General features: G+C 43.7%; 1 long non-coding RNA gene across 1 annotated transcript in view; it reads left to right on the plus strand.

Moving 5' to 3' along the window:
• Positions 1 to 2,089: 2,089 nt before the first annotated feature.
• Positions 2,090 to 17,202, plus strand: part of LOC132346029 (uncharacterized) — a 16,711-nt gene continuing 1,598 nt past the window's right edge. Inside the window, exons 1-3 of the long non-coding RNA XR_009495732.1 lie at positions 2,090 to 2,592; positions 11,479 to 11,596; positions 15,556 to 17,202. The exon at positions 15,556 to 17,202 is cut by the window's right edge and continues 1,598 nt beyond it. This is a non-coding gene — a long non-coding RNA (uncharacterized lncRNA). The remainder of the gene's footprint in view (positions 2,593 to 11,478; positions 11,597 to 15,555) is intronic.

Raw genomic sequence — 17,202 nt, forward strand, 5'->3', positions numbered from 1 at the left:
CTTGCCATCTCTTGTTTGACCACTTCCCATTTGCCTTGATTCATGGACCTGACATTCCAGGTTCCTATGCAATATTGTTCTTTACAGCATCGGACCTTGCTTCTATCACCAGTCACATCCATAGCTGGGTATTGTTTTTGCTTTGGCTCCATCCCTTCATTCTTTCTGGAGTTATTTCTCCACTGATCTCCAGTAGCATTTTGGGCACCTACTGACCTGGGGAGTTTCTCTTTCAGTATCCTTTCATTTTGCCTTTTCATACTGTTCATGGGGTTCTCAAGGCAAGAATACTGAAGTGGTTTGCTATTCCCTTCTCCAGTGGACCACATTCTATCAAATGTCACGCTAGTAAAGTAATGCTCAAAATTCTCCAAGCCAGGCTTCAGCAATATGTGAACCGTGAACTTCCTGATGTTCAAGCTGGTTTTAGAAAAGGCAGAGGAACCAGAGATCAAATTGCCAACATCTGCTGGATCATGGAAAAAGCAAGAGAGTTCCAGAAAAATATCTATTTCTGCTTTATTGACTATGCCAAAGCCTTTGACTGTGTGGACCACAATAAACTGTGGAAAATTCTGAAAGAGATGGGAATACCAGACCACCTGATCTGCCTCTTGAGAAATCTGTATGCAGGTCAGGAAGCAACAGTTAGAACTGGACATGGAACAAACGACTGGTTCCAAATAGGAAAAGGAGTTTGTCAAGGCTGTATATTGTCACCCTGTTTATTTAACTTATATGCAGAGTACATCATGAGAAACGCTGGACTGGAAGAAATACAAACTGGAATCAAGATTGCCGGGAGAAATATCAATAACCTCAGATATGCAGATGACACCACCCTTATGGCAGAAAGTGAAGAGGAACTCAAAAGCCTCTTGATGAAAGTATAAGTGGAGAGTGAAAAAGTTGGCTTAAAGCTCAACATTCAGAAAACGAAGATCATGGCATCCGGTCCTACCACTTCATGGGAAATAGATCGGGAAACAGTGGAAACAGTGTCAGACTTGATTTTTCTGGGCTCCAAAATCACTACAGATGGTGACTGCAGCCATGAAATTAAAAGACTCTTACTCCTTGGAAGGAAAGTTATGACCAAACTAGATAGCATATTCAAAGGCAGAGACATTACTTTGCCAACAAAGATTCGTCTAGTCAAGGCTATGGTTTTTTCTGTGGTCATGTATGGATGTGAGAGTTGGACTGTGAAGAAGGCTGAGTGCCGAAGAATTGATGCTTTTGAACTGTGTTATTGGAGGAGACTCTTGAGAGTCCTTTGGACTGCAAGGAGATCCAACCAGTCCATTCTGAAGGAGATCAGCCCTGGGATTTCTTTGGAAGAAATGATGCTAAAGCTGAAACTCCAGTACTTTGGCCACCTCACGTAAAGAGTTGACTCATTGGAAAAGACTCTGATGCTGGGAGGGATTGGGGGCAGGAGGAGAAGGGGACGACAGAAGATGAGATGGCTGGATGGCATCACTGACTCGATGGACGTGAGTCTGAGTGAACTCCGGGAGTTGGTGATGGACAGGGAGGCCTGGCGTGCTGCGATTCATGGGGTCACAAAGAGTCGGACATGACTGAGCTACTGATCTGATCTGATGCTGGGTCTTTGTTGCTAGTCTGTCTAGTTGTAGTGAGCGGAGGCTGCCCTCTAGTTGGCCTGCCATGGCTTCTCATTGCAGTGCTTTCTCTGGTTGCAGAACTTGGGCTCTGGAGCACGAAAACTTCAATAGTTGTTCAGGGGCTTAGTTGCCCCTGGGCATGTGGAATCTTCTAGGACCAGGGATTGAACCCGTGTTCCCTGCATTGGTAGGCAGATTCTTTACTGTTAGGTAGGTAGAATAGGGAAAAGGAGTCCACAATGGTGGTGGCTAAAAGACAAGGAAGGGAAAAGCCCGCGAAAATAGAACAAAGGAAGGTCAAAGGAAGGTCCAAGGACCAGAGTGAAGACCTCAGGTAGAACAAACAGCACTCCTGGCTAAGCCCAATTTGCATAGGGCAGGCCCAGGTGGAGGAAAAAACGTACAAAAGGAGGAGCCAAAGCGCTTTCTCGCTCTTTGTCTCCTGCGTGCGTATGCTCTTTCTCTCTCTCTCTCTCTCTCTCTCACTCTCCCCTACCCCCCACCACGTGCTCCCCCACTCTCTTCTCTTCGAGTCTCTTTGGGTTGGCATGCCCTCACGCTTCGAGGATGCATTCCCCTGCTATCTTCTAAATAAAATAGACCTGTAACACTGATTTGCCTAAGAGCTATAACACGGTTTGTCCAAGACCCGAGAGCTGTGCGGAGGGCTTAGTGTCCGTCCCCTCAAGTCTTTGTTGTGACGAGACAAAGAACCGAGGAACATACACTCGTGTGACATCTATGGTGCCCTGAGTCGGGTTTAACCTGGCTGAAACAACCTCCGCGCGGAAGAGGCCAAGCACAGCAGGAGCCCAGCTCAGCGAAGCTCCAGCGCTAGAAGCGGAAGGCAAAGAAACCCAGCGCAGGGGAAGGCCCATCGTGCTGGAAACCCGGACAGCGAAAAACGAACTCAGCAGAAAGCTCATGCGGCCCAGTCTCAGATTCCAGAAGACCTCCAGTTAAGGTAAGAGGTCCTTGCTCCTAGAGCTGAAGGGACGTTTACAATCTCTCGTTTCTTGTTTCCTTGAACCTCCCGCGAACAGGCGGGCGGCAGGGGGCACAATTAGGGACTCTGGAGAGGCTACTCCTCAGCATGTCCCAAAGGCGCTATCTGCTGAGCCCCAGTAGCTGTTACACCAGCCGCTGGTGGTTCTTCTGTCCTTTCTCTTCTCTGTGCCAAGGATCAGACCAATGAAACTGTGAGCACCAGTCAGATATTTAGCAAATTTTCCGGCTGGCTATGAAGGGGATTCCTTGGCACGGTTTTCCCACTGGTTTTACCTCCTGTCCTTCAGCTGTCTCCTGGGACTCAAGCCCGGCCAAAACTAATGAAACTCAGGCTCTGATGTCTCATTGCAAAAATTCATTGAGAGACAAAGTGATAAGAGGTGGATTTGTTAGGAGCCAGAGAGAAGCCACTCTTCAGGGTGTGAACCATTGCAGAGGGCAAGGGCTGGGGCCATGGAATTAGGCCTGGCTAGGTTTTGTGAGGGGGTGAAATTCATATGCTAATGAGTGGGAGGGTCATCCCAGCCTTTGGGGAACCACCCACTCCTCCCTCTTCTGACCTTGTGCCTTGGAGCTGTCCTGCCGCCTCTGGGTGTGTCTGTTGGCTTATAGATTGGGGATTAAGGTTTACTTGAATTTGACTTGTCATCTTGGACCCAACTGATTTTAATTGGTTTACAGTATACCCTTGTGTTTGTCATTCTTTCAAAGGTTGTGCTCTGCCCCCTTCCCTCCTGTTTCATGCTCTTTTCCTGAGCCCCATCCAGACCCACAAGGTTGTCTCTACAATCTTTTGGAGAGACAACCAGAAAATAGCTGGCCTTGGGAGGGAAATACTCTATAAATACCCGACCCCCTAATCCTACCCAGTACTGGTCACACTGGAGATCTTGGGGATGCCCAACTCCAGTCCGGGGGTCCCAGGAGGTCATCACGCCTTGACCTGCCTAGGGATCTGGTCCTCAAAAGGTTGTCACGCCTCAACCTGCTCAGGCATCCACTAGTCCCAGGGGTCCCAGGAGGTCGTCACGCCTCGACCTGCCCAGGGACCCAATTCTTGGGAGGCCGTCACGCCTCGACCTGCCTAGGGATTCAATCTCTAGGAGGCTGTCACGCCTCAGCCTGCCTGGGGATCTGCACCCTGACCTGGGGATGTCTGGCTCTCAGGTTGCAACAGTACTAGGTAGGATGAGCTTACATTGTATCTATTCCTGTCCATGGTGGGCAAACTAGCAATGAGTTACAAACCCCTTAATTCTACCCAGCACTGGTCACACTAGAGACCTTGGGGATGCCCAAACTCCAGTCCAGGGGTCCCAGGAGGTCATCACGCCTTGACCTGCCTAGGGATCTGGTCCTTGAAAGGTTGTCACGCCTCAAACTGTTCGGGGATCCGCTAGTCCCAGGGGTCCCAGGAGGTCGTCATGCCTTGACCTGCCCAGGGACCCAATTCTCAGGAGGCCTTCAAGCCTCGACCTGCCTGGGAATTCGATCTCTAGGAGGCTGTCACGCCTCAGCCTACCTGGGGATCTGCACCCTGACCCGGGGACGCCTGGCTCTCAGGTTGCAACAGTTCTGGGTAGGATAAGCTTCAGAAAGACTTACCCCTAAGGAAGTCCACTCATGAAAACAAAAAAGCCTATTACTTGTGGGACTGTGCCCAGTCTCAGCAATAACTCAGGAGCCCAATGAGAACCCCATTGCCTTTCTGGAAAGGCTAAAAGAGGCACTCCAAAAGTTTACCAATCTGGACTTAGACTCTTACGAGGGACAGGTGATTTTAAAGGACAAATTCCTGTCCCAATGTGCATCAGATATCAGAATTAAGTTACAACAGCTACAACAGCAGGACCCTGCTACCTCTTTAGATGAGATAGTCCAGAGAGCCACCAATACCTTTTATAATGGAGGACAGGAGAAGGAGGCCAAGGCCCAGAAGAAGGAGAGAAAGAAAGAGACAAGGCATGCCCAGGTGCTGTCCACCCTCCAGAGAAGCCCTATGGCAAACCCTGAGTCCTTGAAGGACAAGGCACGAGACAAATGCCTGATCTGTAGACAGGCGGGGCATTGGGCCAAAGAGTGTCCAAACCGTGACAAGTCTCCTAGAAAGGCTTGCCACAAATGCCATCAATTGGGACATTGGGCGACACTCTGCCCTCAGGACCCAAGAGCCTCAAGGTCAAGCTCCAAGCCTACCCTCACGATGGTTCAAGAGAACTGAAGCCGCCCACTCTAGGAAGCCTGCCTGTCACAGATAACCATCACGGGGCTGGAGCCAAGGGTGCAACTGGATGTGGCAGGTAGGTCCGAGAATTTCTTGGTTGACACAGGGGCTACCTACTCTGTCTTGATCTCCTACTCCAGAGCCTTCTCCTCCCAAATCTGTACCATTTTGGGTGCTACAGTAAAAGTAACTACTAAAAGATTCGCCTGAGCACTTCTTTGTTGCTGGGATGGACAAATATTTTCCCACCAGGTTCTTGTGGTCCCTGAGTGTCCTACTCCCTTATTGGGAAGAGATATACTCACTAAACTGGGGACCACCCTTGTGATGGGAAGTTTTTCAGCCCCTAGAGCTCTACAGCTCCTGTTACTACTGAAGAACCCATTACACCTTCAATAGAGAGGGACCAAAAACTATGGGAAGACAAAATTAACCCCCAGGTGTGGGACCAGGGGATTCCTGGGCGAGCCCACCAAGCTGAACCGGTCATCATTGTCCTCCGAGATCCCACTCGGTTTCCTAACCAGAAACAATATCCTCTCAAAAGAGGCTTGGAGGGACTACAGCCTTTAATAAATTCCTTGCTTGTGGGCTATTGGTCCCCACCACTTCACCATGTAACACCCCAATCCTCTCAGTAAAGAAAAAAGATGGAACCTGGCTAATGGTCCAAGATCTCCGGATCATAAATCAAGCTGTAGTCCCCCTCCATCCCACAGTACCCAATCCCTATGTAATCTTGGGAGAAATCCCACCCAGTGCCAAGTGGTTTACAGTCTTAGATCTCAAAGATGCATTTTTTTGCATACCACTGGCTAAAGAATCCCAATATATTTTTGCCTTTGAGCGGGAGGCCCCAGGAGAAAAACACCAACATGACTTGGACAGTATTACCTCCAGGGTTCAGAGATAGCCCCCACCTGTTTGGACAGGCCCTTAGTCGGGATTTCCTAGATCTGGACCTGGGACCTAATGGGAAAATATTACAATACGTAGTTGACCTACTAATCTGCTGTACCAAACACCATTCAATTCAGGTTCTAAACTTCTTGGCAGAAAGGGGATATAAAGTCTCTCGTGCTAAGGCACAGATGGTCGAGACAAAGGTCACTTGCCTGGGAGTTCAGATTACATATGGGTCCAGGAGGCTGTCCTCTGATTGGGTACAAGGAATCCTGCAGTTGCCCTCCCCCATGACTCGAAAACAATTGTGAGCTTTCCTGGGGCTAACTGGATACTGTAGAATCTGGACACCCAACTATGGTTTAATTGCCCAGCCCTTATATGAAAGCTTAAAGGGCGAGATGATTCAATCCCACTGATGTGGGGAACTCCTCAAAAGAAGGCAGAGGCTACACTAAAACAGGCCTTAACTCAGGCACCTGCCTTGAGGTTGCCAGACCCAGAAAAAGCATTCCAACTTTATGTCCATGAAAGAGAGGGAATAGCCTTGGAAGTGTTAATTCAAAGGTTGGGATCTGAGCCTCAGCCTATAGTTTACTTATCCAAGAGGCTCCATCAAACTGCCCGAGACTGGCCCCCCTGCCTTCGAAATCTTGCAGCTATTGCAATCATGATAGAAGATGCTTTAAAACTCTCCTTTGGGGGAAATCTAACTATTTTTACCAGCCACCAAGTAAAACAACTCCTAAATGGAAGAGATCATTTATGGATGTCTGATCAAAGACTGCTCAGATATCAAGTCATGCTGATGGAAAATCCAGGCTTCACTATATCTCCTTGTGAGGTTCTTAACCCAGCCACCCTCCTGCCTACCCACGAGGGCTCTCTCCCCTTTCACTCTTGTCTAGAAACCTTGGACCACTGGACAAAACCCTGAGAGGGATTGTCAGAAGATCCCCTGACCAATCCTGAGGAAATCTGGTACACTGTTGGAGGCAGCTTTGTCTTGGATGGAAAAAGAAGAGCCAGGGATGCAGTAGTCTTCAATTTTGAGACCACAGAGGCTAAGCCTCTGCCACCAGGTCAACAAGCTACAACATGCAGTGCCAGTTCAACAAAGACATAAAACTACAGCCGACCAGGGAAATATCACACACCCTTAGATGGACACCGCTATAAGGACTCTGAGGCTTGAGACTAGCAAGAGGGGGAGGCCCAATATCCCTCGCCATCATGGTTCAGCAGGAAGTAGCCAGAAAGACCTCTACACCCCTATTCCCAAAGAATTGGGCCTCCTATCTCTTGAGGGGGGAATGTTAGGTAGGTAGAATAGGGAAAAGGAGTCCAAAATGGCAGTGGCTAAAAGACAAGGAAGGGAAAAGCCCACGAAAATAGAACAAAGGAAGGTCAAAGGAAGGTCTGAGGACCAGAGTGAAGACTTCAGGTAGAACAAACAGCACTCCTGGCTAAGCCCAATTTGCATAGGGCAGGCCCAGGTGGAGGAAAAAACATAAAAAGAGGAGCCACAGTGCTTTCTCGCTCTCTTTCTCTCCTGCATGCATGCACTCTTTCTCTCTCTCTCCCTCCCCCGTGTGCTTCTCCACTCTCTTCTCTTCCGAGTCTTTGGGTTGGCATGCCCTCACACTTCGAGGATGGATTCTCCTGCTATCTTCTAAATAAAATAGAGCTGTAACACTGATTTGCCTAAGAGCTGTAACACAGTTTGTCCAAGACCTGAGAGCTGTGATGTGCCGAGGGCTTTAATGTCTGTCACTCCAAATCTTTGTTGTGACGAGACAAAGAACTGAGGAACATACACTCGCGTGACATTTACCACCGGGCCATCAGGGACGTTTCCTGTTCCCTTTTATTAGAGAATGATATTTAAAACATACATGTAGGAACTAAATATGCTCAGCTGACAATACATGGATATATATATACATGTATTCCAGTTTACCTTTGAACATATTCAGTTAAAGGTAACTTGTGATGATGTCTCTCACCGGATCCACCATGACATGGATATTGTAACCTTTCCTTTTGTTTATCTGTAACTTCCCATTCCAATGGTAAGATACCTGGCTTCCACCACATGTCATGTATAGAATTCAATGCTTGTCCCATGTGGTTACTAAAAAAAACTGTCAGACTGTCTTCCAAAGGGGGCTCTGCGTGCATGCCACCAGTATCTTGAGTATGTTTTGTATGATAGTTTACTATCAGTATACCCTCAGTGGCCGGGTGTCTATTTCAATCATTACCAATTATGAATGGGATTGTTTGCTCTAGCGTTCTTGGACAATTCGAGTACAGATTCTTTGTCAGATATGCATTTTTAAGGAAAATGATTTTATTTATTGTTGGCTGAGTTGCGTCTTCGTGTGTGGGCTTTTCTCTAGTTGTGGTGAGCGTGGGCCATAACTAGTGGTGTGCGGGCTTCTCACTGCAGTGGCTCCTCTTGTGGGGCACAGGCTCACGGGCTTCAGTGGTTGCAGTATGTGAGCTCGGCATTGTGGCTTCCAGGATCTAGAGCACAGGCTCGGCAGTTGTGGCACACAGGCTCCGTAGCATGTGGGATCTTCCCATAGCAGGGATCCCACCTGCATCTCCAGCACTGGCAGGTGGATTCTTTACTACGGAGCCACCAGGGCGTATTTTAGATTGTAGTTTTCCACACATGTATCTAGTGAAAGAGGCCAGGATCAAGAGGCCTGGCAGCTGGGAATCCTCAGCCACAGTTCTGGCTGTGCTGTCAAAAGCTGTGGGGCTTTTGGTGAGCGCCTCAACTTTCCTGGGACTGTTTCCTCCCCTCAGAAATGCCCTGCTGTTGGACTGTAGCCCACCAAGCTCCTCTGTTCCTGGGATTTCTGAGGTCAGAATACTGGAGATGGTGCCATTTTCTTCTCTGCTGCTGCTAAGTCGCTTCAGTCATGTCTAAGTCTGTGCAACCCCATAGATGGCAGCCTACCAGGCTCCTCTGTCCCTGGGATTCTCCAGGCAAGAACACTGGAGTGGATTGCCATGTCCTTCTCCAATGCATGAAAGTGAAAAGTGAAAGTGAAGTCACTCAGTGAAGTCATGTCTGACTCTTATCGACCCCAGGGTTGCAGCCTTTCAGGCTCCTCTGTCCATGGGATTCTCCAGGCAATAGTACTGGAGTGGGCTGCCATTGCCTTCTCCGATTTCCTTCTCTACAAGATAGTGTTTTGAAGATATTTTCTCCTGGATATTGCTTTTGATGAAGGAAGGGGGATCCCTTCCAGGGCTTGAGAGTGGGTTCTTGTCTGACACTTCGAAATGAGTTGTCTGAGGAGAGGAGTGCCATCCAAGTGAGAGGCTTTATTGGGAAGGGATGCCGGGGCAGAGGGCAGGAGGGTGAGGGAAACGGAGAGAACTGCTCTGCCATGTGGCTCACAGTCTCAGATTTTATAGTCATTGGGTTAGTTTCTGGTTTGTCTCTTGCCAGTCATTCTGAATTGGGATCCTTCCTGGGGGCACACGCATCATTCAGCTGAGATGGATTCCAGTGAGGAGGATCCTGGGAGGTTGGTAGGACCTCTGAACTGGAGTCTCCCATCTCCTTTTGACCTCTCCAGAATTCTGGTTGGTGGTAGCTTGTTAGTTCCTTGTTCCTTACCAGGACCTCCTGTTGTAAGATGACTCCAGCAAGTGTTTTCTTTTCTCGGTTGCCTGGCAAGGGTGGGTGGTCAGTGGTTCATTTAACAGTTTGTTTTCGGTTCTCTCGAGTAAGGTCCTCCACAGAGTAAATGTATAAAATTATAAAAGTCAATGTTTTAAATAATTTATATTTATAATTCAGTAAGTTGGCTTTTTTGTCGTGTTAGAACTGATCACCAGACCAAAGGTCATGTAGGTCTTTTGTTGTTTTCTAAAATTTTTATAGTTTTTTAAATGGAATTGCCTTGTTGCAGTTTGTGTTTATGTTCATTTCATATGTTTTATTTTTAACAGTTATTTATATTTAGTTGGTTGATCATTGCTTTACAATATTGGTTTGATTTGTCATACATCAATATGAATTAACCATAGGTGTACCTTTGTCCCTTTGCTCTTGAATCTTCCTCCCACGTCCCACCCATTCCCACCTCTCTAGGTTATTACTGAGCCCCAGTTTGAGTTCCCTGAGTCATACAGCAAATTCCCACTGGTTGTCTATTTACAAATGTTGGTGTACATGCATCCATGCTGCTCTCTCCATTCATCTCACCCTCTCCCTCTTGTTCCCCACCCTTGTCTGTAAGTCTGTTCTCTATGTCTGCATCTCCATTGCAGCTGTGTGAACAGACTAGTCAGACCCATCCTTCTCAATTCCATGTTTTTGTCTTTTTGACTGACTTTCCGGTTTAATACGCTCTAGGTTCATCCCCTTCATTAGAAGTGAGTCAAGTGGGTTCCTTTTTATGGCTGCATTCCATCCAGGCTCTCATTGTTCCCTAGCCATGTTTTGAGGAGAGTCATGGAGCTATTCTGTTCCGTTTCAGTTTGGGCTTCCAGTCTGAGTGCTCACAGCAGAGCTGTTTCTGGGTGAGCCCTCTGAGGTCTGTGAGCGCGGGGCTGCCTGCTCTTCTCTGGCGGCCTGCAGGGGGCGCCAAGACCCACTATGACCCGCGGGCGCAGGACGCTTTGCCTTCAGACTGGGCTCGGTGACCAACTGGCGGGAGCTGTGTCTCCTCAGGACCGCCAGGGCTCGGGCTTCTGGATAACGGGGCTGCATCCAGGCTGAGAGGAGCAGGGTTGCCTCAGTGCCCACCAGCAGGGAGGCGCTGCAAGAGGGAAAAATGAGGACGAAGTAGACGTTTCCTGTGTCCAGCTGAGGGCTGACTGGAGGTCCATCTCAGAGGACTCGGGGGGGAAAGAGCTCCATGTGCAAAACGGTGGGTTTTTAGTTAGATTTCTGTTAGATGATCTAGAGGATGACCAGTGATGTTCTTTAGTGTAGGTGGCCAGTTTTCCTGTCACTGTTTCTTCAGAAGACTGTCCTTTCCTCTTTGCTCGTTCCTGGTTTGATTTTCATGAACTGACCACGTACATGTGGGTTCATTTCTGGGCTCTCTATTCTTTCCTGGAGTCCATGTGTTTGTGTTCCTGCCAGTTCCTCACTGTGGTGGTTACTACAGGTCCGTGATGTAGTTTGAAGTGGGAGAGGAAGATGCCTCCAGCTGTGTTCTTCTTTCTCAGAGTCTTTTTGGCCGTTTAAGGTCTGTTCAATATTAGCAGTCTAATATTAGGAATATTTATATTTCTGTGAAACATGCCATTGAATATTATTTTGTGATTGCAGTCAGTGTATTTGTTGATGACTTTGGTTGGAATGGACATTTTAATTCCTCATTGTTCCCCTGCATGAGCGTGGAATAGTTTTCTGTTTGTTTGTGTTTTCTTTGGTTTCTTTATCAGCGCTTTCTAGTTTTCTGACTACTGGTCTTTTATGACCTTGATTAAGTTTGTTGCTAGATGTTTTATTCTTTTGGATGCAATTATAAGTGGGATTTTCTTAATTTTTGTTTCTGATTGTTTTTAGTGTATAGAAATGCAAGTGATTTTTGTATATTGATTGGGATTGTAAATGATAGTATTTTATATGATTGTAAATCGATCCAAAATGATTCAGCTTTACTGAATGTAGTCTAACAACTTTTTGTGAAGTTATGTGAAACATTTTATTTGTTAAATCTGTTTCTCCTGCAATAGGTCATCCAGAGGACCCAAGACATGGTGGTTACTAGTAGACTTCCCACAGTAGTTCTTCATTCCATGTGGACTCCTTCAAGGGCAGTGAGCATCACAGCTTCCCTTGAACTTCGTCTGGGTAAGTCTTGGCCTGTATAAGAAAGTTTCATGCCTGTCTACTCTGAATTTCTTTTGTGGTATTGACATGGTTGTTATGAAACATAATTTACTTTCCAGTAATTTCAAATGTATGGAAAACTCCTAGCTATGGGAAAAAGTACTCACATTTGCCACATCATCTAAAATAGTTTATGTATTTTATCCAAAAGGGGTACCTTCTCCTGCAGAACCAGCACATAACCTCCAACATCAGGAAATCATATGGTTTCTACATTATAATATAATCCACAGCCCCCACTTCCACTTTTAGCAGTTGTTCAAGTGTATGAATATATCTTTTTTTCCATCCTCATCCTTTTTTCTTTGTTTAGAGTGTTACTGAGATTTTCAGTTATTTGAACAAACTTGATGGATTTAAAGCAGACATGGTGAATATGGGATCTGGGTGGCCTTTTCTATATGGATTTTTTTCCCCTACTAAAGATGGTTTTCATGTTTATTCATGTTGTAACATGTATGAATCCTGCATTCTTTTTTCCCACATAGTAATTAAAAATAAATAATATGCCATTTACCATTTAGATATTTGTAAGCATACAATATTGTAGTAAACAACCTTTACTTGTTTTGCAAACCAGTTTAATAATGTGTACCTCGTGTGTGATTTGGAGAAACTCAGGAAACTGAGTCAGTGACTGAAGTGGCCCAAGATATCACCTTAGATACCATCTTCATCTAAACACAAAACAGGGGCTTCCTGGTGGTCCAGTGGCTAAGACTGGACACTCCCAAAGAAGGAGGCCCGGTTCATTCCCTGATCCGAGAACTAGATCTCCCATGCCACAACGAAGAGTTTGCATGCTGTAGCTAAATATCTGGCTTGCCTCAACGAAGGTCCATCTGGAGCAGCCAAATAAAAAAACAAATAAACATTAAAAAATAAAACCAAAGAAAAGGAAGGGTATGGTTGTTGTAGAGATTTATGTCTTAGCTTTCCCTATTGATAAAAAAAAAGTTTCACAAGATTGTCTGTCATCCTTCTATCTGGTATATACAGAGGATTCCTTTGAAATGAGATTTCTCTGGTACATGTGACTCACAGAAAAGCCGTCTTGAACTTGGGTTTCAGAGATGATCATGTGTTCTCTTAAAAAAAAAAAGTTAATTAGGTCCAACTAATTCTCCTGCTGAAGTGGTATATTTTGGGGTAGCATTTGCTCCCCTTCACTTTGGATGTATCCCAATTTGTTTACACAGTCATCTACTGAAGACATCCTGATATTTGAAAGTTTTTATTACAAGTAGAGCTGTTGTGTATAATTGTGATACTTTTTGTCTGGACACTTTTTCAAAGCTGTTTACTAAGTGCTAGACGTGTAGTATTCAGGTCACAGGTGAGCCTTGTTTAACTGTGGAAAAATCCAGCTATGTTTTTCTGTGGCATGTGGGATCTTCCTGGGTAAGAGATCGAACTAGAGTGTCTTGCATCATCAGGCAGATTCTTTACCACTGAGCCACCAGAGAAGCCCTGCCTCCCCCTTTTTGAGTTTACTGGATCTAATAGGTGTGCAGTGTTACTTCAGTGTTGTTTTAGTTTGTAATTTCCTAATGATATGTGAATTTGAGTATTTTTGATATGCTTATCTACTATCTTTATATTTTCATAGGCCCGGTGTTTAGATTTATACATTTTTAATGAGATTGTTTGTTTTAGATTTTTTTGGTATAGTTGGAGTACAATCCTTTCTTTATCAGATATGTATTTTGTAAATATATTTTTTCTGTGGCTAGTGTTTAAGTTTTGTGAATAAGGTTTTTCACAGTTTAAGTTTCTAGTTTTTTAAAGTTCATGTTATATATATTTTATATCCTTTTTGGATAGACTTTAGTTTTTTTTTGTTAAATTTGATAAACAAAACTGAGGTACTGTAGACACAGTTTTAATCAAAGCTGAGGTATCATAGATACAGTTTTGCCTTTTGTCTATTGATAAGTTTGAATGAGGTTGGTGTAAACTGTAAAATTATGTCTACATTCATTTGATTGGATATGGCTTCCAGTTATCTGTATAATTGGTTTTTGCGATATCATGGGAAGTCAGTTTCCCCAAGGGAAACTGGGGTCCATGAAACATGAACTCTCTTCGATCCCTGGGAATCACTTTCAGCTTTTTCTGGCTTTGGATTTGACTTGTTTGGATATCTCATACTAGTGGAATCACAGAATGTTTGTCCTTTTTTGGTCTGGTTTATTTCACTTACTATAATGACCGTAAAGTTCGTCCACATTGTAGTGTTGTCAGAATTACCAACTTTGAAGGGCCGAATCATATTCCATTGCGTGTCTACCACAGTTTATGGAGTTGGCTGCCATGGACACTTAGATTGCTTCTGTTTGTTGGCCAGTGTGAATCATGCTGTTGTGACTATGACTGCAGAAGCATGCATTTTTTCAGCCCCTTTTCCCATACCTTTTGGGTACATAGCATGAATTAGAATCGAACTATGAATTTATTCCGTGTGTTAGTTTTGGAGTAATTTCTGTAATGTCTTGCACAGTGGCAGCACCATTTAATTTCTTTTGTATGGTAGAATACTGTTCAAGCTTTTGAATGTACCCTGTGTTGCATATTCAGTCACCCACCTATGGACACTTGAATGGGTTCCACCTTTGAGCTATTGTGAATAATGTCACTATGAATATTTGTGTGCCAGTTTTTGATTGAGTTATTAACAAATACATAGTACTGTATATGAAAGAAACCACAAGGACCTACTGTACAGTTTAGGAAACTGTATTGAATATCTTATGATAATGTATAATGGAACAGAGTCTCAAAAGGCATATATGAAAAAGACATAATAGCCATGATAATTATTGTGCCAACACTGAGTTACCATAGCACTACTCAACGTGTCTTTATACGTGCCACTAAAATATTCACATCTGTAAGTATATTATAAAAAATTATATAAAAAATCAAGAATTGAAACAGAGAATAAATAAACTTCCTGTCATTGCTCATCATCATTTATGCACTGTTACTACCTGTACCACTCATTGTATAAGTGCTGGACTAGAAATTGACATTCGTGTAAACCAAGAGATTGCGAAGGTATAAGGAAGTATAACTTATTGAATTCCTTAACGAAGGATTATAGAACTCTATGTACATGAAGTGAATGAAAGTCAGTTTAATTGAGCCACATTCTTACTAGAGTGATGAGCTTCCACCCCACCCAATGTTAGTTCACAATTAAATCCTGCAGTCATCTGGCCTCAATGTCTGCTTCCTGCCATCCAGAAAGAAAAGATGAGGAAGTCCTGAGAAAACCGATGCTATTTTTCTTTTTTGGATTTGTATTTTATCGCAGGGCTTGGCAAAAAAGAGGGCCTAACCTGTTTTTAGAGTTCCATCCAAAGGGTTGCTCTGGCATGTTACATATGTTGACAAACTGCTGATTATTTTCAAGAAAGGACAATGATCTGCACTTTAGTATCTGTTGCTTGAGCTGGAATAGCAGGCATTCCTTGAAGTGCAGTCCTTCATGCTGAAGTAGGCACACCTGAAGCAATAGCATAAAAGGAACACATTTATCATGTAGATATCACATCCCATGCATTTGTAATAATTTTTCAGTTATACCCCTCATCATTGGAGGAACTGACTTGTCCCAGTGATAACTAGAGTACCCAGTATAACAGCTCCTTGACTTTTGAGTACTTCTTATGAGTACACTTACGAATACTTCTTCCAATGTTCTTTCTCCTACTTTGGTCATGAACAGTAGAAGCTGATGGCAGTGGTTCTTGAAATGTATATTGATTCCAGGTGGCACAGTCGGTAAATAACCTGCCTACCAGTGCAGGAGATGGAAGTGATGTGGTTTTGATCCCTGGGTCAGGAAGGTAACAATTCATACACTTGTTTTATGTGAACAAGTTTGATACTCAGGAGTTTTTTTCTTCTGTATACAGAAAAACAAATGCTGTTCAAGGACACTGAAAGAACCCTGATGTTGAAAATCAGATCTGTATTGTGAGCAATGCTTAGAAATCCGTGAGTTGAAGCATAGTATTATGCCTATCATCCTTGTATTTCCCTCAGTGAAATATTTTGAGAAAAGCTCTTCATTCATGTTGTAGGTTCATGAAGAAGCTAAATAGCATTAATCCTTTACATTTACAACTGTGAATGTAAATCTCCTGTGAATCCTATGTGACAACCGCACATACCAACATGATTTATTAGTATTAATATTTTTAGTCCTATTGTATGTCAACTAAAAAAATCTGTATGTAATTGTACATGAAGTCAAAACATTAAATCAGTGCAAATACAAAATATTCCATCCTTTGAGAAAGGGAGCAAAAAATCTATGTGCTTTGCCTATTGCATTTTTATGTATTAGATCCTTAAGTATTTTATTCACCACACCCAACTGAATGATTCACAAATCTTCAGAGAAGAAAGGATCACTTCTCTTTAACAATGAGTAGTTTGACTCATCTCAAAGCAAAGTCCTAAGTGAGTCTAATTTTGTGTGAGACCATGAAAACTCAGTGTTTTTATTATGCTTGTGCTTATGATGGGAGGTCTGAGAAGGCACTTCTGAAGGTTTCTTCATACCAGTCGTTCTCATATTTATCGAGTCTTTAAAGGTTGACTTACTGAGGTGTTACTTCTACACTTGTACTGGGCTGAGTAGCAACATGCCCTTTCTCCCTAAGTGCAGTACAAGTCTTTCTAACCTGTTTGTCTTCTGTCCTCTGGAGCATGTATCGCTTGAACTCACCACAGCCTAGTAGATGGAAATCGTCAGGATATTCTGGAAACCCTTTTTATTGCAGTCTGTTCAGGAGGTTACGACTGCTGCAGATACACATATCGGCCTTCGGTTCTATCACTAGTATTGCAAGTAAAAAAAATTAATTAGAGCTCCTATGGTAATTTTACTGTTAGCAATAAGTATAGCATAAAGTGAACACAGAAGAGGTTAGAGTAGACCAAATATGAAAGTTAGGTTAAAAGAAAACATACAGTGCTGAATGATTACAGTAGGAATATAGTTATGAAGTTCCTTTATTATTATTCTACCCTTTCAGTTTCCTTTGCAGGGGTGTTAATGTACAGATTCCAGTACCATGGCCGGAGTGAATAATAGTATCATTATTCGTGAGCGCAACTCTACTAAGTCTTAACGCTCATGTCGCTCAAGGTTTTTTAATACCTATTATGTTAGTAGTGTTTGTAGTTTGTGAAGTCACATAAGTTGTACTCATTTAAGCAATAGTATCAAACAGCTATGCATCAATTATAGAGGTGAATAGATATAGAATGTGAATCCGTTTCACTGTGACAAGTTATTGTTGAAGGTATTGTATTCATGCCAGTAACAAAGCTGTGCAGAAATAATAGTGTTTATTAAGAAAACAAGATTTACTAATTTGTTTTGCTATTCTATTTCTTTTAAACCAAATTAATGACAACAGGCTTAACTTTTCATTAACTTGTATGACTATCAGCAGTTTGGCCAAGTTGAAGATGACTCGTTCGTAGTCTTCCTCATCAGCTCATTCCATCTACTAGCTTTCAAATCATTTAGTACAGAGCTCAAACACTGT

Source organism: Bos taurus, chromosome 8 (genome assembly GCF_002263795.3).
Source record: "Bos taurus isolate L1 Dominette 01449 registration number 42190680 breed Hereford chromosome 8, ARS-UCD2.0, whole genome shotgun sequence".
Lineage (NCBI taxonomy): Eukaryota > Metazoa > Chordata > Mammalia > Artiodactyla > Bovidae > Bos > Bos taurus.